We start from the raw sequence: 26,852 nt of genomic DNA, 5'->3' as shown, positions 1-26,852 counted from the left end.
AAACCTAATTCTTGTACAAAAAGTGTGCAAAGGAGAAATCAGTGTTAGAAGTGTGGCTGAGTCCGTTCTCCTCCCCATGTTGGCGCAGAGTAAGGTGGTCCCCGTAGACCTGATGACACACTCTGGCTCAAGTTCTCAAAACAAAGGCAGTTCAAATCGTAGATCGAAGCCAGTCTGGCCTTCCATGTTAGTCTTTCTTTCCAACTTTGAAATCCCAGTTCAACAAAAAGTTCAAGTAGGTCTCCCTCATTCGGGCTCGGACCTTTCAAAGTTCAGGTAGGTCTCCCTCATTCGGGCTCCAACATTTTCCTGATTTCAGACTTTCGAATGTGCGTGGCTTTTATTATAGACCCTGCAGTACCACTTCGACTTTTCCTTTAACTCACTCTTTTATGTTCTTTGCCACAGTGTCTCTTGGTCTGGGCAGTTCGATTTCACAAGCACAAAAGTTTGACGTTCACTCTTTACTTTTTCCCTTTCCTTGGTGTTAGGTGCAGATTTGGGGTAGTGCTCTTAAGGAGCACTACAACAATCTCAGTCTCCTGGCAATAGGACCCAACGTTTGGTATAAGTCTGAACTACACAGGTTGGTAGCGAGGTAGAGCAGCCAGGCTTCATCTCAAGAGGGGTCAATGTGAGCAGTAGAGTGGTTGCACAAAGATTCAGTGACACGTATTCAACCAAACACTTAAACACAAGGTTTATTGATAAACAACTATTTATTTACCAGTCCTTTTATATAAGCCTTCTCTAGAAGGGAGCAATATTATAGCAACACACAAATACCTTCAAATTACACACTCGTAGTTCCTAAATCAGCAAGCACCCTTTTGGGATGCCACACAGACACCTCCTACACCCTCAGGTGACATCAATAGTTAGGACTCTGTGGACATTGATATGTTACTGTTAACATTTAGAAATGGCACTGAGATGTGTTTAAGGAAAAGGTTATTGGAACAAACAAGAGATCACAAATATTCTTAAGCAGGCAAATACTTTTCAGCCCTCCCCCAGAATAAGAGGAGAGAAGAGTCTTTCAGCAGAAACAGGCTAGGTCAAAGTCAATAGGCAAAAGTCTATGTAGCTGAAGCACTTCTTGCAGGTAAGTAGAAACGCCTTTGCACAATTTTTTTAGAAGTCTTTAGTGAAGAAGATGAATCAATGTAGGGCCACAAGCTGTTTGGCTTGTGAAGAGTAGAAACAAATCTACAACAAGAGGTAAATTCTCTTAGACTTTACTGTACCTTTAGTTGGAAGAAAAGCATCAGATGACCTCTGTTCCTGTGCAGCTCTGCAGATCTTGGTGTTCCTGTGCCTCAGTCGTGGGGACAAGCGGGAGGACTTCTGGGGACTCCTGCACTGCAATGGGACGGTTACCGACAGCAACCAGCTAGCTTCAAACAAGTGGCAATTCAGTGTTTCATCTCCTCGCATCTACCGCAAACAGCCCCACTGTGGTTTCTGGATGTCGAGATTGACTTTCCTAGCATCTGGGGTCCAGCACTCTGAGGTGGCTCAGGCTCGGTCAGTCCTTCTTCCTGGGAGTCCGGAGGATCTTCCTGGAGTCTCTTGGCCAGCTTAAAAGCAGCGCACACAAACTGGTGTTCCTCTCACTGGTGTCTTGGTTCCAGCAGCAACTCTGTGGAATTTCAACCAGCTTCGAGATAGATGACCAGGTGGCTTACTTTGGAGTTGATTGGCCCCACCAACTCAAAGGGAGAAGTCGTCCTTGCAGGGGCTTCTCTGTCGATACGAAAGTGGAGTTTCAGCACAGCAGCAGGGCTTCACTGGGCAAACCAACGGTCCAGGAGTTGCAGCAAGCATCCTCTTCAAGTTCTCTTCGGATTCCTTCGTCCAGTGGTCGACTCAGTTTTCCAAGCCAAAAAGGATCGCCTTTTAAGCACGTTTCTCCCATTCATTCCAGCCAGGAGGGTGGCTTTCCTTGCTGGACAGCCAGCCGGCCAATCAACTAGGAGTGCATTCCTGTCTCCTAGGAGACTGAGCACATGGAGTTTCGGGCACCTCCCTCACTTTCTGCCCCCACCAGACAGCCTGCAGCCAGAGGCGGGCGTCACTCGCGAATCCACCAAAGACAAAACAAACAAAGGGACCAAACATGGTTTGGCGCGCAGAGTATCTCAAGAAGGACCTTTCCACAAAGAAATGGCGAAAAAAGATGACAGGGCCATTTTGACAAAAATGGCACCCAAGGGTGCTTTACCGTAGCTGTGAACGCAGCCCGCGGTAAAGACACACCATGGTAGTAAAAAGTAAACCACTGCCACCAGCCATTCATCGAGGAAAGGCTAACATAAAAATGTTACATGAGAAGCTAGAGAAAGGGGATACTATACAACCCCTCCAGCACCCTATTGTAAAATGGTGTGAGCTGGGTCTAGAAAAGACGGTTGTAAAGTAAAGTCAATTTCACTTTACTGCTCTTGGAAACAGTTATCCAAGAGAAAGGTATTTAAACCTTTGGGGAAATCTGAAAGACTTCCCTGTAGCGCTACACCGAAGGTGCTGTGTGCTACTATGTAAGATGATGCCTATGGAGTTTGTCAGACTCCAAAAACCAAAAAGAAACAGTGTAAAAATCACATTAAAGGGTCTCACTCTGTCCAGGTAAAAATGAAAGTCCTAGAGTCCAGCAAAAGAGCTGGAGGTCTCTAAGATAGAGAGGAATTAGCACATTTCTGAGATGTTGGGGTTACTTCTGTTCATTTAGCTCTATATAGCTCATTCATTTTATCGCTTCATAACAAACCTTTTCACCTTTCATGGAGACTTTCGAGTGGGGCTACTTCCTTTTGCCGGACCACTCCGCTACTCAGTATCTCTGGTTTCACAGCTATTGATATTCAAAAGTTCATCACAGGCTTGCCTTTCTTCGTGTCTCATGCACACGTGTGCAGCCTTCAATTGTACAATATATTGTTGCTACTTCAATCTTTGCTCAACACACACTGGTCTTTCATGTCGCTTGCCAATTCACTGGCTGTGTGCATTTCTTTCTTGTCTTTGCCGCTCTCTTTCGCAAGTCAAGGTTGATGCCACAGGCTTGGCCTTGCCTCCCCAACTTTGCCGTTCACCCGGGAGGGTCTCTGGCAGCCCTGAAACACAATGCAGTCTTCTTGTCTGTGATTTGGCCTTCTCCACCTGTCTTTCACGGCCTTCTGGAGGCAACGACCTCCTGCAGGGAACTCCTGGGGTTCTCTACCGTTCACTCTCGTCCCTTGGTCCGTCGCTCTGCTCCTGTAGGTTCGCCTTCGCTCTGGGAGTTTTGCTCTTTTGCTCGTGTTCCACCTTGCTCAGTGTCTGTTTCACCTTTTATCCATGCGAGGAGAGAAAATTGGTATCCGATGTGTGCACTTGAAGTTAAGTGCCTGACTTTGCCTGACCCGATTAGCAGGACATGTCCAATGTGATGTCTATGTGTTGGCCTCTTTACTGTGTCGCCCTCTTCCTCGACCCAGTATTTGTGTGAAAAGCAGCGGGGGGATTTGGGGCGGTGGGGGATCCTAGAAGATTGGGTGGGTCATGGATACGGGAAAGGGGAGAATACTGCGTCTCCCCACCGGTCGCCTCACCCCCACTCCCTGAAGACCTCCCACCCTCCCCCACACAGGCGATCCTAACGCACTGGTTGACCTCCAGGAACTGGATCCAAATGCAATGGCTGTGTCCTGGCTACGTGGATGACAAGTCCCTGAGGACTAGAGTGTGGGACACCCTTTGGTTTCTCACAAGACCCACTTATGCAGGAAAAGGAAGAGATGAATGGAATGTTTCCACACAAGGAAAGATGGGCCATCAGCAAAATCCCCACTGTCATTTCTGTTTACTACCGCAGTTAGGGATTCACATTGGACATTTTGGGGGGATTATTATGGCTGAGATGACCCCAAAACTACAACATTGAGTCCCCACCACCTAATTTTGAATCGCCAGCAAAGAAGCAATTCACATATGGAGTTTTGATTAAAAAAAAGGGCAGCAGCAAAGTTTAACATCACATTTAACCATGAGGTAGAAAAGGACTTTGTCGAGGGGATGCTAGATGTCTAAACCAATCCCAAAATGCATTCCACTCCCGGAATCCGTAAAATGCCAGCTGAAATCCTCTATGGTGGCACCAGCTATTTCAAAGTCAATAAAGACAAGAAAAGAGAAAAAATAAACTGTCGCTGTTGACCCACTTGCAATTAGTATTCGGACCAGGGCAGACTCTCTGGTCATAACCACTGCTAGCCTTAGAAGTGGGGCACAATCATCCACCACAGATTGACCCACCAAAAAGGATACCAAAGGTCTCCATATACTGGGCAAAATGCTAGCTACAACAGCGCCATATAACCTAAGATTAAATAATGCTGTAACACTCCTTATCAGATAAGACGGGCCCAGTGCCAGGCAATGGCAGAACTGGTCAGTAAAATGCCATAAAACTCGGTCAATAAAAAAGGAGTGCCAAAGTGCAGCAAATGCAGTCATAAAGGCATGTTCAGATGCAGCTGAGGCAGCAGAGCGCCAAATGTCAGTGACAGATATTTGTGGTTGAGGCTGACTGGGTTCAAGCCTGAAATACAGGCCTCCCTCATAATTAAACCCCTTGACTGGAAAACCTTTTGTGAAAGAAGGTAGAAGAGGCTCTTGGAAAACGTAAATTGGTGGCCTTAAAAGCTTTAAATCAGCTAACTGAAAGACTCCACCCAGGGGGTTTGAGAGCAATCTCAGAATGTTTCCACCCCTACTTCACAACCCTACCAGGGTGTTCAATCCACCGCGGCCACATGGCACAATGAACAGCAGAGGCTCAGCAAGCAAAACCCCACCAGTTTCAATACAGACCTCGAGGTGAAGGGGACAGGGGCCCTACTGCAAAGTTCAATGCAAGCTCAAACAGTGATGATCCATATGATGTGCCATGGGTAACCCCATCTGGGGACGGAGTGACCGTTTGACCCAAGCCCGTTAGGCAAGGACAGACAAGTGGTTGCTAGACACTGTTACCAGTGGAGATGACCGTCCTACTAAAAAAGGATGCTTTAAAAGAAGCGCCCCCACACCTCCACGAGGGCAAAATGCCCACCTGCTCAGCCTACTTCCTGGTGCCCAAACAGACCCCATGATGTGCCTGGTCCCCGACCTTCGACCAGCAAGCAAGTTTAACGTCTAGAGGTTTAGGGTGACCACGTTACAAGAGTTAATTCCATTGCCAAAAAAGAGAATATAAATGATGAATTTGGTCATGAAAGATGCCTACTTCGATGTTACAAAATGCCAAAAATATCTCGGCTATAAGGAGGGCGGTGTAAGGGTGCCTTTAAGACGGGCAAGTACTAGATCTAGCATGCTCATTGAAAAATAAAAGTGGATGTCGCGCAACGTGCTCAGACAGAGCATGACTCCTAACAGTGAGCATCGCAGTCTGTCTTCCTTTTGCCATGCCACACCCTATAACATTGACAACGAGGACAGTGCCTGGGGCAGTTACAGTGCCGGCGAGCAAGGACCCATAGCACGGACACTGCACTAGGCAAGGCGGGCCTATCTTGGATAGCACGCCTCTGTGAATGCAGCATCCAAGAGGTGAACGTCTGGAGAGACCCCTACATATGTGCCAGTCACCCGCCCCTGACGGTGTGGCAGTGAACTGGAGGCAACAGCTCTGTCTGGAGTACTTGTGCGCCTCCAAAAGTTCTCGGTGTACAAGTGAGGCCACAACAGTGGGCTGAGCCAAGCTCATATGAGAACGTTAGAGGCTCCCACTGAATAATCCACACAGAACGAACACAGCTAGTTATGGCTGATCATAGTGGAAGGAGCAAATGAAGGGGAAGTCTGCCAAGGCAACAGAGGTCATTGGCACAATTTATAGAGTTTGACATCTCCGGAACGCCGTCCAGTCTCGGCCCTAGGTGGGAGTTATGGGTCAAGCACCTAGGGATGTACTTTTTAGCCACTGGGGAGCTAAACGACTACGCCAAGAAATCAACACTACTATATTCTGCTGGCTCTGCAGTTCACAAGATATTCTAGATGCTACACTCGGTTGATGCCTCATATGCTGCGGCCACAGCTGCACTTAACGAGTATTTTAGCCACAAGGTCTATGAAGACTATGAAAGGTTCATACTCCGAGACGCAAAACAAAGGGCGAGCGAAACGTTGGATGCGTTTCATTGGAGGCTCTGTCAATTGGCATTTACGTGCATGCTGGACAATGGGGATGTGGTGCGAGCGCAGATCATACAGGTCTGGCTCTCAGTGAAACTACGCAAGCAACTACTGCGCTAACTCTGGCATGCATACTGGAGCTGGGGTGGTTACATGAACTAGCAGACGTGAGTGCATCAAGGATGACGCCACACTGAAGGTGATCAAAATAGAAGATGCATTTGCTATGGGAAAACGGCCAGTGAGAATGGCGAAAAGGGCTGGCATGGCAAAAGGGAATAGACCTCCAGAAAAGGTGTTGGTTTGCCTAAGCTGTGGCTATAATCTCCCTCACACTGGAGAATGCCTAGCAAAAGGGCATATGTGTGGATAAGGGGACGATTTCCACAGGGTATGTCGAGCACATTTGCCAGCTATACAACAATGAGGTCGACAAAAATAAAGGCTTCCATTTAAAAAATGAAAAAAAGTGGCACAGGTTGACCCCGCTGAACAAAATGAAGAGCAAAAAGGTGCGGTAGATGGTGATGGGGAGGTTTTCCTCATCTGAAGAGTATTGAACACAGGGAGAAAGCGCAAACTGCAACCAAGTTCCAATGTGCGCATCCAAGATAAGGACACCCCGGTACTCATTGACACGGGGCATCAGTGAATGTGATGGCTGTGTCCCATTAGAGCAAGCTTCCCGGGCCTCCACGGTTGAATCCCACACATCTGCACATTCCCTTTTGATGTACAAAACCTCCCCCCCCCCCTCTCCTCCCCCCCCATTAGAGGGAGTGTTCGTAACGAATGAACGACATGAAGGCAGTCCGATTCAAGCACGGTTCTGTCAAGACTGCCAGTAGGGCTCATGCGTGTCGCCAACTCTTTACAACATATTTACCAAACCTTTGTTCGATGATCTGGACCTTCTGGGTATCACCTACACGAACTATGCAGATGATACACAGATTCTCCTCCCGCTTTCTGGGGATCATGGCAAGGATCTGGCGCTGGTGAATAGGATCTATCATTCAGGCATGGATGACCACCCACAGTCTCTGCCTGAATGATGACAAGACAGAGTTGATAATCTTAGGCACCCCCTCCAACATCTCTAAACTAGGTCATGAATACACATCATTTATCATTGATGGTAACACCATACTCTCCAAGGAGGTAAAAACCTTGGGTTTCTATCTGGACGCAACCATGTCCTTCAATAAACAAGTAAAATCCCTGGCCTCTACCACAGCATACACGTGCAAGCTTATCAGAGCTGTCAAGCCTTTCCTCTCTAATGACAGTTGCATCATCTTGGCCATAGCATTAATTCTATCCAGATTAGATTACTGCAATGCCCTCTACAGTGGCACCAACAAAACCAGCATCCAAATATTTCAAATACTACAAAACAATGCTCTTAGAGCCGCACTAGGCATCAACAAAAGAGCACACATGACCTCCATCAGGCGCCAACATAAATGGCTGTCCACCCATAACAAGATACAGCTAAAAATCGCCTCCTTGACACATAAAGCATTACACAATGCTTCCCCTAGTTACTTAACTGACAAATTGATGAGAAGAACTTCCAATAGGCCAACTAGAGTTATTAATACTAACTGTCTTGTGGTACCGAGATTCAAATCCACATAGATTGGGGCAACAGTTTCCCTGTGAAGGCCGCCAAACTCTGGAACTCCTTGCCCCACGAATTGAGAGCTGACCAACCCTTTCTACACTTCAGAAAGAGCTATATCACCCTTCTCAACCGGACTGAAGACTAGTGTAAATTTCGACACTTGCACAACTGTATACATCGCTACCCACCACTGTAAACTACTGTAAATTGTACATTATTGCTGGGACTAACTGTATTGAAATTGTATTGTATCTGAATGTTCATATCTACACCATGTCTTGTAGTTACACTTATTATGTCTTATTGCTATTCATTATGCAACTTTGTAAGCCTTGCACCTTCTTATTGCTGCACCCTGTTACTTCTGGGTCTGATGCACATTAGAAATTCATTAAACAAACTGTACTGGGATATGCAGTGGCAGGAGCGCTGAGGATCATCAATTTTGCATTTGGATTGGATGTGGAGGACACAGTCTGATAGAAGGGTTCAATGCAGAATTCTCAGGAATAGAACAAATGAAAGGAGAACCTGTGATGTTGCACATTGACGAGACTGTTCAGCTGATGGCCCTTAAGCATAGAACAGTCCCGTTCCATCTCGGGGAGAAGGTTGAAGAGGAGATTGACGATCTGGTGAAGCTAAACATCATAGAGCGGGTGGAGGGTCCTAATGCCTGGGTCAGACCTATTGTTCCACACAAGCCGAAACTAACAAACTTGTGAGAATAGGTATAGAACTGTGTCTTTCCAGTAAGGCGATTAAGCATGTCATTACCCTGACAATTGATGACATTGTGGCAGACTTGCAAGGGGCGACTCTTTTCTCCAAACTGGACCTAAAGGCAGGGTACCACCAATTGGTCCTGCACTCAGACTCGAGATATTACATTTTCGACATACAAAAGCCTATACAGGTACAAGCGGTTGAGCTTTGGTGTGTCGTCAGCAACTGAAGTTTCAGAACATGATAGGAGGGGCACTGGCTGACATACAGAGTGGTGCCATAAACATAGAAGACATACTTGTGTATGCCAGAACAGAAGTTGAACATCTGGAATGGTTGGAGAGTGTGCTGGAGAGGATTGAATCACTAGGACTGTTACTCCGCAAAGAGGTGTGTGTTCCTACAAACAAATTGTAGTTTTTTTGGTAATATATTTCAAGAAAACCGCTTTTTCCCTGATTCCCAAAAAGGTGGCTGACATTTGTATTTGTATTTTTGTATTTTATTGAATTTATATAGCGTTTTAATCCAAAACACTTTACAAGAGGAACAAGCAAGATACAACGAGCATTAAATAACAATTGAATTAAACCAGAAAACAGTACAAAAAACAATTTACATTATAGAAGAGTATTGGTGAGGGTAGAGGGACCAAGGTGTGAGAGGGAGTAGGAGGTATGAGTAGCGGTGAAAGCAGAGTAAGAGGGAGAAGAATGATGGAAGAGATGAGAATTAGAGAAGTGCAGGAAGTGGGGTAGGAGGAAGTAGAGTGAAAGAGGGTGAGGTGGTACAGAAGTAGGAAAGGGAGTAGGATTTGTGGGTAGAAGTAGTAGCAGAGGTAAGAGAGGAAGCAAAGGGTGTTAGGAAGGTGAATGGAAGAGATAAGATTTTAGAGAGGTGCGGAAGGTAGGGAAGGAGGGAGTAGAGCGGGTGGAGACGGGGAGGCGGTTCCAGTGGAAAGGAGCAAGCAGTTGGAAAGAGCTGAAGCAGGAAGGGGCGCAGGGTGGAGGAGGAGAGAGTAGGAAGAGATCAGCAGAGCGAACGAGGAGTATAGAAAGTGAGGAGGGAGGATAGGTAGGAGGGACATTAAGACTGCCCAGGCCCGGTGAATGTGTCCGAAGTAAGAAGTTTCCTGGGAATGGTGACCTATTGTGGGAGGTTCATTAAGAATGTGGTGACCCCATGGGAACCCCTATGGAATTTAAGAATCACCATGGCAGTTGACCCCATTGGAGGAAAATGCATTCCTGGAAATCAAGGAGACCCTGTCGGCGTAAAACACCATGGCATTTTTCTGATCCTGGACGAAGATGTGAGTTGGTGGTGGATACCAGCCCTTTCGGTTTGGGGTGGTGCTATTACAAATGGGAGGGGGGGTGGAGGAAATGTATGGCTGGTAGCATATGCCAGCAAGGTGGCCCCTCTGCCACAGAGCAGATGTTTTAACAGATTTAGCGGGAGACTCTGGCTGTGCTGTGGGGATTCCACCACTTTCATCTGTTCATATACGGCATGCCCATTTCTGTCGTCACAGATCATAAGCCTCTCCTCCTGTCCATGTTGGGGTTTGCAACTCTGCCCCAGCGAGAATTGAAAAGTGGCTCCTGGCACTGCAAGAATATGTGACACTGCTGTATTGACCAGGAGGAGAAAACTCAGCGGACTACTTGTCCAGGCATCCATGGTCTGGAGTCAGTGAAGAAAGAGAGCACGACAAAGGATTGTGTGCCTGATAACGGAAGCAGCAATTCGGAGGACAATGACAATACAGGAGATAATGGATGCATCAAGATGAGTATTTTGAGTGATTGGAAGCAGGTCCTCCTTACCAATCTTGAGAAGTGTACTCAGAAAGCCAAAGTGACACTGGAACAATTATGGAAGGTGAAGCACAAATTAAATCTTGCTGCAGATGGTGTGTTGCTAAGGGGGTCGCAAATGATGATCCAGAACAAGTTGGTGCCAAAGGTGATCGGCCTGGCTCATCATGGACATCAAGGTACAGTGAAAACGAAAGAACGGTTCCTGAGCCTTGGAAAACAAGTACGCAAAGAGCTGTGTGTGGTGTCATGCTGCTGCTCCACATTGCAAGGCAATGCCAATTCAGTTGATGTAAAGAAGCAGCAAACCCTGGGACAAGCTTCACATTGACTTTGGATCCATGAGTAGAGAGGATCACTTTCTGGTCTGTACAGTCCACACCGCCGGGAAACGTCCTACCCATGGTGAGAAAAATATTGGCTACTCACGGGTACCTGACTGAAGTTTGTACAGATAACAGCCCACCATTTCAGAGAGGGGTTTCGTTTGTTTATGCAGGAATGCAGCATCAACCCCAGGAAAATCGCACAGCTATGGCCAAGAGCAAATGGCGATGCAGAATGCCTTAAACTGACACTGAAGACATACTTTACATCCTGTCCCATTCCTCCATACTGCATGGGAGTCCCTTCCAAGGGTCGGGAGACTGAACCTTTTTCACCAGAAAAAACCTTCTTCCCCTTTAAATTTAGAAGCACGCAGGGCTGCAGCCCAGGGAGCATGAGCTGCCCTGACTCCGCCCTCCGGTGCCACACCTCAGTCCCCTTTTCCGTGTCGACGGGAATGGGACGAATTCACCAGCGCTCCTGGGTTTGGCTTCGGCCATGTAATTCCACACGTGGATACTTCTTAGTCTTTTTTGTCTTTTTATCATTCAGGTACTCTGTCCTCAGGCGTCACACTCCTCTCCGGCGCATGCCGACTTCCACAGGGTTCAGCAGGTGTCCATCCTGAAACGGGCTCTTCCCAACTTCAGACCCCCACGCCCTCTGCCTACGTTGCCTTGGCCCAGACCACGGTTGGCAAGCTTGTACAGCGTGTGGCTCGCTGTCCTCGAAAGCGATGAGGAACAGACTAGACAGGTGGAGGGAGCTCTTCCAGAAGTCGCTTCCAGAGGACCTCAAGAACTTTGTGAAGCATCGAGCCAAGCCCAAGGTAGGGCCGATATTCTCAATCGCACCCCGCAAAGGAGACTCCTTCCCAGGGACTCTCCCGTGAGGGAGGGACCGGTCAGGTCCTGATACCAGCACGTGCACCGAGGCTGCTGCAGAGGGATCCTTGGATCCTCCTGGTGGTAGTGTTGAGGGACTGGAAGGTTCTTGTACCAGATTGTCATCCGAGGGGGCTCTGCCCTTGTACCAGGAATATGGCTGAGGGGCTACGCCCTAGTACCGGCAGTATGTCCGAGGAGGCACCTAAACTCAGCTCTGCTGACCCCCGGTCGAGGGTGCCACACCTACCGGGCCTAAGCCCGAGGAGCAGGGTAAGCCTTGTGATCCACACGCATGAGTCTTCAAGGAGACTGGGCCTAGTGGGCCAAGCAACACGTGGCAGGCAGCTTGACAAGAATGCCGCTGTGCAAGACAGAGGCACCCGTCCGATGCCATTCTAGGAATTCGGTGAAGAACGCGTGTCAAGGTGGGACTGGCCTCAACCAGGCACAGGGCAGCTTCCCATTGTGTCCATATGGGCAGGGTATGCAGCGGCTCCCAGCTACCCCATCGGCACCCCCTGCCACCTCTCCGGCCAGTGAAGAGGGGTTCTTCAAAAGGTTCCTCAGCCTCATGAAGTCACCTCGGATGGGGGTTATCCTCAAGGACGCAATCGGGGAGGTCCTCCCTGCAATGCTAGTGGCACCACAAGCACCTCCGCTGGCACCCCAGGACCCGGTGCAGCCGCTGCCTCCGGCTCCCCAGCCGATGCCTCAGGCGGATTCGTACCAGCCTCCGGCTACGGTCCCTGTACCCCAGCCTCCGGTGCCAACTACTACTACTCCTCCTCCACAGGATCCTCCTGATCCACAAGATCTGGGTGAGGAGAAGGATCCGGATACGCCATCCTCAGCCAGGGACTTGCACGAACTTCTTGCGAGGCTGACAGAGTATCTGGGCCTACCCCAAACCGAGGTTGAGCAGCTGCGGCACCTCAGCCTCTCACAAGCTAATCTGGAATTCACACTGGGCGCAAGGGGTAAGGCTACCAGGGCTCAGTATAAAAGCAAATGGACCAGATTCTGCCATTGGGCAGACTCCAAAGGGATCGATCCCCTGTCATGTACTTTGGACGACGTGCTCGCCTTCTCGGTGCACCTCGCCCACTCTGGCGTGCAGGTTGACACTTGACTTGCCGTACATACCTCGCAGCCATCGGAGCTTACAGGAACTCGGAGGAGGGGATTTTCTCCTCCTCCAATCCCATCTTCAAACATTTGACGGGGCTCGCGAGGCTCTACCCACCCGTCAAGAGGCCGCACCCAGTGTGGGACCTCAAAATAGTCACGGGCGCCCTGGCGCACAAATCGTTTGAGCCAATGGCGTCCGCGGACATCAGGCTAGTCGCCATCAAGATGGCCCTACTAGTCAGCCTCACCTCGGCTCGCAGAGTCGGCGAAATCCAGGCGCTGGTCGCCTTGGATCCATATTCTACCTTTCACAAGGACGAGGTAGTCCTGCGAACACACCCGGCATTTCTGCCGAAGGTGCCATATGCTTTCCACTTGAACAAGGAAATGGTCCTTCCTATGCTTTTTGCCGATCCCAAGGATGAAGCACAGAGTGCTGCACTGCTTGGATGTCAAGCGTGCCCTGAAATTTTACTTGGACAGGACCAAGGGCTTACACAAATCGGACGCCCTGTTCGTCACTTTCGGAGGCTCAAGACCAGGCTATCAGGCCTTCAAGGCTTCCATATCACGCTGGATGGTCTTTGCCATCAAAGAGGCGTACAAGGGCCAGAACAAGCCGCTTCCGGCCAACATGCACGCCCACGCAGTCGGGGCCAAGGCAACGGCCATCGCATTTCAGCGCCATAGTCTGACATCCAGTGGTAACCGCAGAGTATTGCATCTGGTCTTTCGGGGACCGAAAGGGGACGTCAGCATAGGCATGTCTGTAACACTATCCCTATTGTGACGTGTAGTGTACCCAAAATCCCTCAAGCACCGAGGTCCCTCAGTTTGTTTTTTTCCGCCCAGATAACTGGTCGCCCTGTAGCAGAGCTCTTACAGAAGAGACATTGTTTTTCTTATACCGACTTGTTGGTTATTCCCCGTTAAGTCACTTCGGTCACAAGAACATCTTCGACGAAGACTGCGGGAGATTCGTCTACGGTGCTGGATTTCGGCACCTAAAATCCAGCGGCTGGACTTTCCACGTGGTCGGGGCCTCTGGCCGACCTTTACAGTAGGGAGTGTGGGGTCGGGGTGGCCATATTTTCGGTATGTCTTTCCTCCTTTCCCCTCTTTGCCCTTTTGGTCTGGTCATCTTCCCCTTTGCCTATGGAAAGGACTCCTTTTAGATTCTGCCCTAAGTGTAGGGTCAGATATCCTTGGAAGGACGAACACAGGACGTGCAACGCCTGTCTCCCCTTAGATCACGACGAAAAGCGGTGGGCATCCTGCAAACTCCTTCGGCCTAAGACCCTTAAGGAGTGCCGTGTAACGCGGTGGGCCGTGTACGGTATGTTGCGGGTGGAACACCCTTTCCCCCCAACCCCCCCCACTGCCACACCCGCTGAGTGACGGGTGCACATGAGATGTCCAAACATCCGTTGCAGATGTGATAGACCTCGAGGTGGACACTTCTAGGTCCGCCAAGCCCATCCCCGACCCTTTAAGGCCCAACTCTGGTCTCGCTTCAGGGACAACACCCGGCGACAGGGGCGTACAAACGCATCTCACTAAGCATACAACCCCTACACCGGCTTCGACGTCCTCATTGAAAAAAAGGTGAGCGCGCCAACAGGGGCGTCGAAAATTCTGACTGTTTCCTCGGTTCACGTAAAGCCTTCCCCGCATCTGCAGCGACTGGGCAATCAAAAACAAGTAAGGGCGCTACTCCAAAAACGTTGCGCTTCAATGGTCCCGAAGGCCGCGGTAGGCCCAAAAGCTACGACTGGGCCTCTAGTCGAAAAATCGACCGCTAGGCCCTCTAACGCTGCGGAAGGTAATACACCTACCGATAGGCCACCGGAGCAAGTGACTCACGCCGTTTCGGCGATTATCGAAGGCAGCATCGAGAGGATTACGGCGGCGGTGGGACTTATCCCGGTCCCGCCTCAAATTATGGGGCAAGCCGCAGAAAAATCTTTGGATGCGGTTTGGGGCCCTGATTCTCACGATACTTATGAAGAGCCTCTTTCCGACACCCTAAGAGGCGGATGACGACATTTTTCCACCCGTAGGCCCGCCTGTGTCCTCCAAATGGACTAGAGAAATTCAAAGGGTGTACGGACACGGCTGAAACAGCAGGCAGGTCTCTGGCCCAAGGGACCCTACTCGAGACACTCCTGGCTGCGTACTTCAGGTTTTAAACCCGAGACGGAGGCCTCTCTCATCAATGAGCCTATTGAGGAAGCTAACCTCTTCGGGAAAGCGGTCGATGAGGCCTTGGAAACAGCCAAGAAAGAGCATGAGACTCTTAAATCCCTGCAACAGATCACACAAAAACCTCCCCCCCACCCCACCAGAGAGGTAATGACTCTCAGCGGTCCTTTCGAGGGCAGTCCTTTGCAGGTCAGAACTATGGCACAGGGATTTTCAACACAGGACAAACTTCAGGAAGCCCCGCATACTACCCTTCAAGGGGTCAGCGACGCGGCAAAGGCAGAGGTAGAGGCCCCAATCCTAAAGAAGCCGCAGCCTCTGGTCACAAATGACCACCAGATCCAGGTCCCCTCCCATGTCACCCCGGTCAGGGGGCGATTAACATCTTTCCTCATGGCATGGGAGGGGATAACCTCAGACCAGTGGATCATAAAGACGGTCGCCCACGGGTACTGCATGGAATTCGCCCAACCTCCACAATTCAGACCGCCGTGCTCACAGCGCCTTTCACCGGACCATCTGGAGATCCTGAATCAAGAGGTGGAAGTGCTGCTGGGAAAGGACGCCATAGAAGCTGTCCCTATTCAAGTAAACAAGGGTATTTATTCAGTGTACTTCCTTGTATCCAAATAGGACCTCACCATGCGCCCTGTTCTAGACCTGCACCCAGCTAACAAGTTCATAAAACCCCAGATGTTTCGCGTGATTACACTACTGGAGGTGATCCCACTGCTGAAACGGGGGGGGGACTACATGGCAACATTGGACATGAAAGATGCATACTTTCCTATTTCAATGTTGCCAGCGCACAGGAAATATCTAAGGTTCATGATAGAGGACAGGCATTACCAATTCAAGGTACTCCCCTTCAGCATCGCCTCAGCGCCAAGGGTGTTTACAAGGTCCTGGCAGTGGCTGCAGCACACCTGCGCAGACTATCTGTCCCAGTTTACCCTTACCTCGACGACTGGCTCTTAACAGGGGACTCATACAACACATGTTTTTCGAACACCCAAAAAACAGATCTTCTGTTCAGTCTGGGTTTCTCAATCAACGAGAAGAAATCCATTCTAGTCCCCAGTCAAACAAAACAATTTCTGGGAGCTCTAATTCAGACGGAAGACTGTCTCGTCTTTCCCTCCGAGAGGGTTCAGAACATGCTTTTTCAGATTCCTCAATATGGAGCCAATCGGGAGGTGACGGTGCGCAAGGCCATGCGCTTGCTAGGAATGATGGCGTTGTGCATATACTTAGTTCCCCATGCGCGGCTGCGCATGCGTCCGATGCAAGAGTGGCTCAACAGCCAGTGGTCTGAGGACCGGGGACAATGGGAAGATCTGGTAGTTGTCTCGCCAGCCCTCGTTCTCTATCTGCAGTGGTGGTCAAGAGAAAACCTCTTGAAGGGGAAAACCTTCACCACCCCTGCAGTGGAAGCCACTCTAACGACAGACGCATCTCTCATGGGGTGGGAGGCTCACCTGCTTCAGCAGACAGCACATGGAGTGTGATCCCCTCAAGTAGCACTGGAGCTATTAGCGGTGTTCAAAGCACTAGAGGCCTTTCAGATGCAGCTGCAAGGGAAGACAGTACTGATTCTAACGGACAGCACTGCAGCCGTGAGAACAAACAGGGGGGCACTCACTCTCCAGGGCTATCCAAGCTGTCCCAAAACATTTGGATACGGGCTCCGAGACACAAGATGTTTTTGTTGTCCCAACATGTTCCAGGGGAACTCAATCTTCTGGCGTGCTTAGCAGAGATTTTCCTCTTCCAGAAGAATACGAATGGCGTCTGCACGAAGACATTGTGTCCAACATCTTCGCAGAATGGGGCTTCCCAGAGATCGACTTGTTCGCAACTCAGGAGAACGCTCAATGCCAAGACTACGCCTCCAGTTACCCCCAGAACCGCTCCAAGGGGAACGCTCTCTGGATAACATGGTCAGGGAAATTTGTCTACGCTTCACCCTCCCCACCCCCCGACTTCCCTTCTCAACAAGATGGTGCACAAGATGCACCAGGAACCAGTTACCAGTTACCATGATACTGGTGGCCCCCATGTGGGCCCGCCAACACTGGTTCGCTCACCTGATGGAAATGTTCTTCTCCCCACCAGTGAAACTACCCTGCATGTTGGATCAGGACAGGGGGGAGACCCTACACCCATAAACTCTGAATTTAGCAGCTTGGCTCCTGATGTCATAGGGTTTGGTTACCTACAGCTCCCTCAGAGGTGGATGGGCATACTCAGGGAAGATAGGAAACCGAACACACGTTATTGCTGTGCCAGCAAATGGAAACGTTTTGTCATTTGGTGTAATTCCAAGGGGGTCAATCCCATCGATTGCTCACCCACACACATTGTGCTGTACCTAACCCATCTGTTGGACACTGGGTTAGTCTTCAATTCCCTAAAGGTTCATCTGGCCACACTGTCAGCCTACAACTCATCACAACAAAAAGTGTTGTGGTGGAAGATATCGGTGATTAAGGCCTTTATGGAAGAGGTTAAGAGGTTTATCCTCCCATTTCTCACCCAGCTCCTGGGTGGGACCTAAATGTGGTTTTGATCAGGCTCATGGAGCTCCCTTTGAGCCTATGCATAAAGCAAGTCTAAAAGACCTGACTTATAAAACGGCCTTCCTAGTGGCTATCACTTCTATCAGAAGGGTTAGCGAACTACTGGCACTTTCTGTTCTAGGCCCCTTTGTTACAGTCCACAGGGATAAGGTAGTTCTGCGCACGCACCCCAGATTTGCACCTAAATTCATATCGAAGTTCCATATGAACCAGTTGGTTGAGCTACCTACCTTTTTCCAGAATCCCACTAGCATGGCCGAAAGAAGCCTACACACACTAGATGTGCGCAGGGCAGTCATGTTCTACCTGGAAAGAACTAAACCACTGAGGAGAACAAGCCAATTTTTCGTTTCAGTGGCAGCTGGTAGAGAAGGGGATCCGTCTCTAAATCAGCTATCGCAAGGTGGATTGTCAAATGCATCACACTGTTTCCCTCTTGCTAAGAGGGAACTGCCCTTCAAGCCTAGAGCACACACTACCTTGGGGACTGGGGCTTCCATAGTATTCATTGCAAATGTTCCCCTAGAGTCCATTTGTAAAGGCGGCAAACTGGAGTTCTGTACACACCTTTACAAAACACTATTGCCTAGACACTCATTCTAGGTCCAATTCTCAGGTGGGACAAGCAGTACTAAGACATCTTTTCTCTACTGTGCCTTCTCACAACCCACCTCCAACTCCAGGTACTGCTTGCTAGTCTATGCACAGCATGTGATTCTAAGCCGATTAACAAGCAACAGAAGACATGCATTACTTGCCATAATAGCATTTCTGATGATTGCATCTGCTTGGGTTCACATGCGCCCTCCCTACCTCCCCGCTCGGTGTGGAAGGAACATAGACGTCTTACTACTTTCTCTCTTTATGTGCTTACTCACTATAGCCTTGGGCTCCCTCATGGCAGAAAAAATACAATCGGAGGGACCTCTGCGCGTGAGGGATTTTGGGTACACTTCACGTCATGATAGGGATAGTGTTACAGACACACCTATGCCGACGTCCCGTTTCGGTCCCCGAAAGACCAGATGCAATACTCCACGGTTACCACTGGATGTCGGACTATATGCACAGCATGTGAATCTAAGCAGATACAATCATCAGAAATGCTATTACGGTAAGTAATGCATGTCTTATAAGTTACTCACTGTAGTGACTAACGTACTCTTAGTCCATTAGGCAATGTTAAATCTATTGTCTACGCGTCAATGGGGACTGAGGTGTGGTGCCGGATGGCGGTGTCAGGACAGCGCATGCTCCCTGGGCTGCACGCCTCTAAATTTAAGGGGAAGAATGTTTTTTTTCTGGTGAAAAAGGTTCCGTTTCCCATCCCTTTGAAGGGACGCCCATGCAGTAAGGAAGAAAAGGGGACTCTGGACTAAGAGTACGTTAGATCACCCAGGGGCTAAGGGTGTGCCTTCATAGGGCTTTGTATCAAATTCCTTCTAGGTTATCGACTAGCCCTGCACTGCTCAACAGGAGTTGCTCCAGCAGAGGCCATGTTTCAGAGGTGTATGAGGTGTTCGATTAATAACCATGAGTCTAGAGAGCCGGTGGCCATTGACGAGGCTGTTCAAGTGGCTAGGCAGAATGTGAATGAGAGAGAGTGCAAGAAGGAAACTGATGCATAGCGAGTTGGTGGTAGGTGGGACTCTGTTGCTGTGGTCACAAAGCCCTTTGGGGAAGTTGACCCTCACGTATCAGCCCCACCCGTTCCACTTGGTGGATAAAAAGGGGTTGATGATAACTGTATCTGATGTGCCTGATGGTTGAGAGACTGACTAGAAATACGTACTCTTTTTGGAAATTTAAAAATCATGAGGAATCACCTTGGATGGTGGGTGAGAGAAGCGAGGATGATCTGCCAGTTGGTAGCACAGACCGGGATGACGAAGAGCCTCAAGGAGAATGTGCTAATGACTGTGCTGCCGGAGGTAGTGGATGCCCAGGTGAACAGGAGAGTCAGATTGGGAAGGGGTCTGACTGTCAAGATAGTAGTAGAAGAAACCCCATGAGGAGTTTCCAGTGTTAGACAGAATATCTACAGGACTATGTGGTAGATGTACAATGGGACCTCAATATCAGTATTGCAAGTGTATCACGGTGGTTTGATACGTTGAAGTTGTTTGTTATGAAAAAGGAGGCTTGTGATGGTGCTTTTAAGATGGGTGAGTGCTGTGATGTCCGCCCACACATTGAATAAAGGGGACATCATGCGACGTGCTCAGGCAGAGCACAAGCAGACTCGTGACATTAAAGGAATGGTTCGGTCAGAAATATTATTGTCCCTATGGTTCGGCCATGTGCTTTTAACCATAATTCGATCGATCGTACAAACATTTCCTATGCACCTTACCCGAGTTTTCGTCTCATGAACACAAGCAAAATCAGGCAGTGGGGCGTGCCCATCTTGTGATAATCTTATCACTTGCCGCGTCGCCCTGGTTGACCTGCGTTTGCGGCACTAAATCATATCCCCCACCCCTGAGCCTGACATCACCAAATCATTTATATTATATTCTCTGCCTCGCTCCGTGACGTTGCTGGGCAGCGTAGCCAAACGCGCTCAGTCGTCACCTACGCGACTAGACGCGGAACCTGGAAAACACATCGTCTCAAAGCACAGAGCGTCACAATTAGGAATATGAAACCATTTTAAAAGTAAACAGCAAGACTGTACAATTGGTAAAGTACATTTATTTCACATTAAATGTTTCTATAACATTCGGCGTCTGACATAATAAATGAAAATGGAACTTTTTTTCTTTGCTCTCGTTCCATAAATCCACAAATGTTTATCGTGAGTCACGCTCTGCTCCTTTTGGGTACACAGGGTGTTCATTTTGTCTAAATGAAGCACTTCGATCGCTCGGTGAATAGCAAGGCTATAGTTAGGCTGGTGCATCAACTTGGCACTAGACCACCATAAAGGTTATGTTGCTCCTAATCGCCGGTACCGCGTACGGACATATTGGACCTTGTCTGTATTCCCAAAAGACGGTTAAGTAGATTCAGTGATTGACATGTAGCTGCAGATGGCGGTTGAAGAAGCCATCGGTCGGGGTCTGGAATAGATGACAATCGCAGAACGGCACGATGTACCTGTTTGCAAAAGATAAAAATCGAAATGTGTCTCAGTAGCCGATCTTTATTACAATTAATCATTTTCTTTATTAGCGCAGAGGTGACACAATGTGAACCGAGAGAATACAACGTGGAATGTCAAAGTACTCTACTATTTGCTTCCGAGGATAGTGCGATCGAGAATGTTAAGCTCTAAACGTAATGTGTAAACTGGGGCAAGAATTCGAGGTGCAAAAACTATTTAATGATTTATTAGCGTAGAGCCAGGGAGAAACAAGTGGTGGTCTACATGCGCCTCGATGCTGGCCTGCCCATGTGCCCGGTAGATAGCCCAGCACACAAAGGTTGTACAAGCACTTGATTGCAATATGCCAAACGGAATGAACAAGCACAATGTCACCCAGCGATAACGGTCAGCTATTCGTATTTCAACTAGTTCTGGTATGAAATCGTCTAAAGAGAAACTTACATTATATTCAGCATTTCCATTCTCTGGGCGTAATGCAGACCGTAATGCAGACTCCTCCGTTCGTGTCAACGATTTCTCATAACCTGAACATGTAACTAGGTGCAGTCTCGGAATGGGCAACCTTATCATACGTTATTACACCCCCCTTCAATTCAATCCCTTTCGGAACGGTCCCTGCCTCGCAAGGTCAAAAAACAATAGAACCTTCTGCTGTGTGTGCAATGCGTGGGCCTCCCAGCTCCCAAGCAAATAAATTCAAAGCTGGTGACCTTCACTCAAAATGAACATACATTCTTACTTTGCAACATCCTGTCAACTCATCCATGAGAACATGAATTTTGAAGCACAGGGAATTGGGGGATGTCACTGCTCGTTTTTCGTGGTGCTGCTGAGCTGTAGGGGGAAACATTGCCAACGACCGAATGCCCCCTATCCCGAAATTATAGTCGATGTAACACATAAAATAAGTCAAAATATGTCTAGTGATAGGCCCACCTCTGCTTATCTCATGGCCTCCTACCCCATGGCATGTTTTCAGTCAGTAGTACTTGCGTGCCTAGAATGTTTTGTGGCCTAGGTCTAATCCTTTTTGTAGGACCAGCAGTTGTTCAGCTTTTTTGCGGAACTTTATTGCAAGGCAATTCCCAAAACCCAAATATTCTTACACACTGTTACCCATTGGTCATTAACATGAAAAGTTAAGGTCCCACAGTATCTCGATTAAACTGTGAAATGTGAAAGCAATCGTAATAATTGTAATATATTAAGAAAAGGAGGATAGATTTCAAAAGACAAAATGCATACTTTATTTGTACAGTTTATAGAAACATTTTTTGCAAAAATAAAAACAGACTGTAATCATTTCAACCGGGATTTGAACAATTTAACAAGCTCTGCTTTGGGTGGACATGGCACGCTGGCAATGTTTTGTGGCAATGTATGTGTGCTCTGAACGGATTTGTGCGCGATTCCATGAGTATGCATCTCGACGACATTAACAATAAGATCTTTCACAAAATTGAATTCCATTTTCTCATACTGGTTTGACAACCCATTTTTTGCTTCTTTTCGTAAAGGCCATAGTGTAGTGAATCATCCCTAAGTTTCCTGCAGTCCTAGATTGTTGCTGGCCTACATTCTCGTTATGCGCTAATACCTACATTTCATCCCTTGGATGCCAAAGTGCAATCTCTTTGGCCTGTACTTTAGGCACATATTGTGGAACACCTCCAAATCTCCTCTGTGACAGAATTCTGTGAGTCCCTTAAGATCTCTTGATAGAGTTTTATCAAACGCAATCTTCTCAAGGGCTTTGTGTGGAGGTGAAGATGGGATCAACCACTTCTTCTTCCGTGCCTGCTATGGGGACAAAGGGCCATGTTCACATTGGTGGAAATGTTGGTTTTCTGTCCAGTGGTGAACGTTGGAACAGTGGTGCATTAGTGACCGCCATTTTTCCAGTAGAATTTCCACAGACCCATCACATGTTTTGGGGCTCCACCAAAGATGGTTGCTGAAAGACTGGGACCATTGCGAAATACTTTCCAAACCTTTTTATTTTTTTCCTGCAGCCGAGATTTTTTTGATTGATTTGGCAACATGCCATACATCAAATTGATGTTTAATATTTGAATACTGCTCTCTCATTGTCTTGGCTATTGAAACATGTCTGTCCGTGGCTATGAGGTCTATTTGCATTCCCCTCGATTGTAGATCTTCCAGTGATTTTATAAAACCAAGTTTCTCCATGGCCACCAATGATTTACATTGGGACACCTGCATGACCACCAAACTCGCAATTTTCTTACTTTCCATGTCCTGAAGATGGTAGGTGCAATACTTAGCAGAAAATCTGGGGCTGTCGCACTGACCATCGCCGGCTAGCCTGAACCGTTTGTCGGGGAATGTACTTTGAATAGCCAATTGTTCAATTTTCCAAGCATCACTAATGCCAGGGAATAGATAATCACGTTGGTATTTGTAGTATTGCGTTTTAGAAATGAAATGGAGTCCCACAAACTGAAAGAAACTGGATAACTTTGAAACTAGAGCCACTGAAAAGTAAAGCTGCTGCACACAGTAGATTGCCAGCTGGCAGTTTCCCCAGCATCGGTTGAGCGGACCATGAAAATTGCCTGACTTTTCACAGGTGGCATGTATTTTGAGGTTACTGTCTTGTGTTAGACGAGGCACGCTCACCAATGGCTTTCCGCATGCTTCCGCTCCCACTGAATGCACACATTTCAGCATCTTTATAATCTCCAAGCTGCTTCCGAATACTATGTATTTGGCCTCTTTTATTATACTGTCATCTGGCAACACTGTTGTTTCGGACTGAACTGTTGTGGACATATCAGCCAAACCGGACATACTATAGTCGATCTTTCTGTTTTGTCAGTCAATAGTGTTGTTGCTTCAGTTTCTGTCATTTCAATATCTGTTACTTGACCATGGATAGGAGAAAACATCAATGTGGACTGTTTTTTGGGGGGCATTTTTTTGGCGGGTGTCGATTGTGTCAAGTGCTCATTTAGTAATGTTAAACTATCATCTATAAATTCAATTTCACCTTCCTCTGGCGGAGCAGGCGCATTGTAGCAATGGTCCAAAAACACTTTGCTGGACGGCCGGTCATATTAAATTCATTTTCTGGCCATCGGACATGGGCATCTCGAGTGTGAACACGCCGCGCCTCAATGAATAGTTCCTCCATGGTGAAAACAGTTTGGCAAGCATCTGTCATTTGTATCGCTGTCTGTGTCTGCATAGTCTGTACTCCATCGGGCAACTACAGGACAGATGGGAAAAGGGATGTTCAGTGTAAATCCAACATACACTGTTGTACAATTTACATTTAAAAAAAAAAAGCATATAATGAAGGCCTTAGCACAAAACTATTGCCAACAATATAAAGTGTTTATAACTAACCTTATTTTTATTTCTTTTCTTTGAAACCTTCTTTACTCTAACATCAGCAAACTGGCTCACCGACTCAGATCCACGTTCCTCCGGTTCAATATACGGATCTTGTATACATCCCTACAAAAAATAGTATCCATTTAAAATAAGTCATTTGCATTACACATATAATTAGACCGACTTTCTTTCATTAGATGGTACTGTCAGTACGCACACATCTGGCTCCGGATCAACTCCAAGGTCTGGTTCTGGAACAACTACAAGGGATAATGTAATTGTAGAGGACGCTGCAGCATCTCCCTGAAACACCGTAAGAACCTTGCATTAGTAAGGACCAAAAGATTGGAAACTGGACACAATTTGGAAAGACAAAGGTACATATCAATAGTAGGAATGAAACATTGTGTAAAACAATTAGACGATATGTAAATATGATCAGATTATCTCCTCCTATTGAACTGTGAAGACCCATACCACTAGCACCGGATCGACTAAGAGGGATGTTGTAATTGTAGTGAAGCATCTCCCTGAAACACAGTACTTGAATTAGTAAAGACGAAAAGATTGGAAACTGGACACACAATTTGGAAAGACGACAAAGGTACATATCAATAGTAAAGTAGGAATGAAACATTGTGTAAAGCAATGATATGTTGCGAAAATATGATCACATTATCTAGAATTCCGTGCATAAAACCAGTCTGGAACAGAATAGCTAGGTAAGATTACCTGATACGCGCTCGAAGTGGTTGATGACTCCAGGCAAGACATGGATGTTGAATCTTGTTGCTTCATATTCGGTGGATATTCATGGAGTGGTAAAGGGAAAGTATTATTCGATTTAGAAATTCCAACATTAAAAAGTGGCATGTAAGGAGACTGAGTACGAGAAAATTATGCTTATTGAAATGCATAATATAGCAGTTATCCGTCCCCATAAATCATTTTTCTATGTGGGTTCTACAAAACAAGGACTGATGTTTAGCAAAATAGTCATAATTTCAACAGCTATTCAATCACATAAATATGAAAAGTACTATCAGTGGCATTTACACCAAAAATACAGGCGTAAAGCTAAATCCGGAAGCATTACTCACCTGTGGCGGTATTTTCACGAATAAAGTCGGAATAGCGTTTGGGAGCAATTTTCGAGTTGTTCTCAGTTGATTTCTCTTTGTGTACAAGGATGTGTCGTACATATCCGGGTCGAAGTGTTGGCTGCAGATGCGGTATCGATGACCCCTCCTGTCCTCCAAGACTTGTTTGACTACTTTCAAGCTCTTCCAGTGGATATCTGCAACGTCTGACCTATTCTTATTCGATCAACAGTCTTAGGGAATACATGCATTGTAATGCCTTTGGATTTGTCATGGGTCTTCGAAGGGCAACCGAAAATAGAACATGCAGGCATTGTTGTAAATTCTGCAAAATAAAGGTCAACATTATTAGAAAACTATTTTGCATAAACATGTGAGTAAGAATGAATTGGACCATACATTGTTCATTGCACGCTTTCTTTTGGGCACCATAGCAAAACCAGTACAGCGTGTGCAGCTGTATTATGGGATACATTTCACAAACGATTCATTGATGTGTTGAAAATCAGAACATGTTACTAGTCCCTTGAATGTTCTATCATGCACAAAAAGGAAACATGTTTATCCTATAGACATGGTCCGCGAAGGATGCAATACGATGCCAATTGACACTGATAAGAATTGATATATCGATAACGTAACAAAAGAAACTCAAGTCAATAGCAATGATACAAATTAACATAGCACTACTGGGTACGTTACTTCAAAATAGATATAAATTTACAAATGAAGGAGATATGATTAGGATACATGCCCTTACCTTGACCAACAAACAGTTGGATTCAGCAAGCAGAGTAATTAGCGGCAGGCGAACAGGGAGATGTTCACAGGTAGCTCACTGACGAGTTCACTCGAAGCGGTCGCATAGTAGCACGTTCACGAGTTGACTTGCAGTGCTCAAAGATGTTCTCATGGTAAATATCAAGTGGTTTATAAAGAATAACAAAAAGGGGTGTGTTTGTGAATGGATGAAGTGTATATGTAGTGGTATTGTGGATTGCAGGGGCACGGTCTGCTTCAGGGGAGGCCTGCCTGGAGACGCTAGGTCTCAGGAGGCCATGTGAACAATGGCCCCTGGGCGTAGGATATCTTTTGAAGTGTACATGTTTGGCACCTTGGCCGTTCGCGCCCCTGACAGCACCCCATGGCAGCGCACATCCACTGGTGCAAACTGCCTTTGATAGTGGGAGGTGGGGTGGATGAATGGGCCGGGAGACGTGCAGACAAGGCACCGGAACACTGATGAATGGAGACACACTTCATTCACTTAAAAACTGAAACAACCATTGATAAAAAATATGTTGTGTTTTATTTGGTTTCTTATTTTGATGACACAAAAATACTAGACATTGTAAAGGTCTGGGTGCAGCTCAGCGAGGGAAAATCCCCTGTACTGACCGCTGTCACTGGGGAAAGTTTGTCTAATGGCGCCAACGCCACAGGCGGGTAGTACTCGTTGAACGCAGTGTCCAAGCCTCCCATGAAGCCACCATGTGTACGAACGATAGGCCACCAGCTGGTACCACCTATGAAAGAAAAAAAATACAATCTGTTTTTAAATGACCAAGATAAGTGTATTAAACCTTAGTTGTCAATGACAATTCTTACATGCAATGGTATTTTTGCCAGGACAAATGCTAACTAGACACTGCACAATATTGAACAACTTTTATGCGACTATTACTAGAGAATTGCAAGACTAAACGGATATGACAATGACATCTTGAAGTTACGAGAATATAGGGGACAACCGTGAAATAGTAGTGGCCTAACTGACATCACAACCAGACTATACTTACTCGTTACT

At 47.3% G+C, this 26,852-nt stretch overlaps 1 protein-coding gene across 3 annotated transcripts in view; it reads left to right on the top strand.

The window, feature by feature from the left end:
* The window catches only part of SDF4 (stromal cell derived factor 4), a 365,664-nt gene that overhangs the window by 218,806 nt on the left and 120,006 nt on the right, over positions 1-26,852 (top strand). The window lies entirely within an intron of this gene.

The sequence above is a fragment of the Ambystoma mexicanum genome, chromosome 8 (assembly GCF_040938575.1).
Source record: "Ambystoma mexicanum isolate Mex_15411 chromosome 8, UKY_AmexF1_1, whole genome shotgun sequence".
In the NCBI taxonomy this organism is placed as follows: domain Eukaryota; kingdom Metazoa; phylum Chordata; class Amphibia; order Caudata; family Ambystomatidae; genus Ambystoma; species Ambystoma mexicanum.
The sequence above is the reverse complement of the archived record's forward strand: the minus strand, read 5'-3'. Positions and strand labels throughout refer to the sequence as shown.